General features: G+C 42.7%; 1 pseudogene across 1 annotated transcript; it reads right to left on the reverse strand.

Annotated features, from left to right (window-relative positions):
- Positions 1-533: 533 nt before the first annotated feature.
- Positions 534-1,159, reverse strand: LOC309968091 (small ribosomal subunit protein eS7-like; annotated as a pseudogene). Its single transcript has one exon. The product of its transcript is annotated as a small ribosomal subunit protein eS7-like (transcript).
- Between the last annotated feature and the right edge of the window lie 1,630 nt (positions 1,160-2,789).

Here is a 2,789-nt window from a genome sequence, read left to right on the forward strand (position 1 = left end):
TCTTTTTCCTTTTGTCCTACCCAGTTACGTGGAGGTTTTCTTGTCTTTTCGGACATCTGAGGTCTTCTGTCGGCATTCAGTAGCTGTTCTGTGTGAATCATTCTGCTTGTAGATCTATTTTCAATGTTTCTGTAGAGGGAGGTGAACTCTACTTCCTATCCCTCGGCCATTGTGATTGAGCAGTGACTTTCTAATACCTTAATTCTTCCTACATATATTAGTTGCTTTCTAAGGAAGATACTTCTCTTCTCATTAAATTTTTCATTTATTAATTTATATCGGTGTGAACTGATGGGTTCCTATTTAATTCTATAGGTTATAATCTGCTATCATCATAATTTTGGTGCTCAAATTGACCCAGATTTGGCCACTGGGAGCCCTTCAGCCTGGCTTCTGCATTCTTTTGACATGTCCCCCTCACTTTTGATTATTTCTTACATCAAGATATTACAGACTTGGAAGAAATAGAAAATATATATTGGTCTTTGCCCCTAGACCCTGGCACAGAGCTCCTGAAAACCTTGTAATTTCTTTCTTTTTTTTAAATTGTGAATAATATTTTATTTAGTCATTTTTGTTTACAACTGAAACTATGGGAATTCAAAATTAATATACTTACCCATGAACTTCTTATAGACACCAGAAAATGTTTCAACTTTGTATTCCACATTGTTCTGCTGTGCTTTATCCAAATGAACCTTTATGAGCCAGCTGCCATCCAGTTTCTTGCGGATTCTCTTGCCCACAATCTCACTTGGGAAAACCAAGTCCTCCAGGATCACATCATGCACGGCTGTCAGAGTGCAGCTCCTGGGATGCTTGCTTATTTTTTGTATGGCTTTTTCGAGTTGGCTTAGGCAGAATTCTCCTCTGAGTGACAAAGACAACATGTCTCCTGCTGAACTTCTTCTCCAACTCACACAATAGCTGGACCTGGAGTTTCTGGAAAGATTTCAATTGAGGAATGAGAACAAAGGTTATAATAGCTTTCCGACCACCACTAACTTCAATGTCCTTGGCAATTTTGATGTTCAGCTCTCGCAGCTGGGCCTTGAGGTCCAAGTTCATCTCCAGCTCCACGAGGGCCTGGAAGATTCCAGACTTGAACTCCCAGCTTCTCACAATTGGGCTTCATGACCTTCACAATGGAACTGAACATGGCCTTGACCTTGCCAATGAGGCTAACTAACATTTGTTCCTCACCCACCCCCACATTTGGAGGCCTAGGTCTCAGGAGAGCTCGTTAAATCCCAGAGGCAAAGGGGAAGAGGTGGGAATGGCGCCAGTAGAGAAACCGGAAGAACCACAGAGAAACGGTGGAAGCCTAGAGAGTCCCAGGAAGCACCCTTGTATTTTCTTAAGTGATAACAGCACTAGGAGCATCTTTTGTTCTAATATTTGGTCTTTGAACTGGATCATGACACAGAGCTTCTGAAATTCTTATAATTTCCTGGATGATAGGCGTGTCCTTTGTTCTAATGAGGTGATTCTGAGAGAGCTCCTGGATGGACTAACGATGAAGGCTGGTCATTGAAAAGATCAATATATAATCAGAGTGTGGAATTTTCAGCTTTACACCCCCTTTTCTTGAGAAGGGAAAGGACTGAAATAGGGTTTTCCAAAAGTGTCAAAAATTAAGTGTTTTGTATGAGTAGTAAAGGAGACACACAGGAGAAAGACTCATAGGAGGCAAAACTGACCGTTTCCCACTCAGAAGGGGAAGAATTGTAGATTTTTCTAACGTAGTGGTATTCCCTAGAAGAGCTGCCACAGTATCACCTGGAAAGTTGTTAGAAATACTCATTCTTGGGAACATGATACACTGAATCAGAAATGGTGAGTGGGGGCTTCCCTGGTGGTGCAGTGGTTGAGAATCCACCTCCCAATGTGGGGGATACAGGTTCGAGCCCTGGTCCGGGAAGATCCCACATGCCACGGAGCAACTAAGCCTGTGCGCCACACTACTGAGCCTGCGCTCTAGAGCCCGCGTGCCACAACTACTGAAGCCCGTACGCCTAGAGCCCATGCTCCACAACAAGAGAAGCCACCGCAGTGAGAAGCCCATGCACCGCAATGAAGAGTAGTCCCCGCTCGCCGCAACTAGAGAAAGCCCACATGCAGCAACGAAGACACAATGCAGCCAAAAATAAATAAATAAATTAAAAAAAAAAAAAAAGAAATGGTGAGTGGGGCCCAGCAATCTGCTTTAATGAGACCCTCCACATCACTGGGACTGTTGATAAAGTTCGAAAAACATTGCCCTATTTCCCTCTTACGTTCAATACCCATGATAGGATCTCTTTATGAGCAGACTGACCACTTTCTTCAGGGGCAGAGCTAAGAGGTTATCTTGGAGTGAAGGCTACCACAGACATGCTTTGCATATGTGGAGTAGAGAGCAAGGGAAGGACCTGACTAGTTCATCTATTCTCCTCATGCAGTTGTTTCATGAATGGCTGATGATTGCCCATGGTTTCCTCCTGCTGACTTGTTGAACTAGGCAAATGACAAAATGCCACATTGGCTCACAGGTGACCAATCCATGATTAGATTCACACTCAGGCCATTCTAATTATAGATGATTAGCTGATTTATTCATTACTCCACAGCACTTCTCTTTTTTACCACACTACACAGCATTACAAGAATGTTCTGGTCTTCTGGGTGCATTAAGTGAGAGATAATCCCATGTTTATTGTAAGAATTTCCTAGGCATACCTTCTGCCAAGTTTCTAACTCAAAAAACAATTTTTGAAAACCCCTTCCTGAAAAGCAACTTACATAAAATT

Source organism: Leucopleurus acutus (genome assembly GCF_964270905.1).
Source record: "Leucopleurus acutus genome assembly, chromosome: 10".
Lineage (NCBI taxonomy): Eukaryota > Metazoa > Chordata > Mammalia > Artiodactyla > Delphinidae > Leucopleurus > Leucopleurus acutus.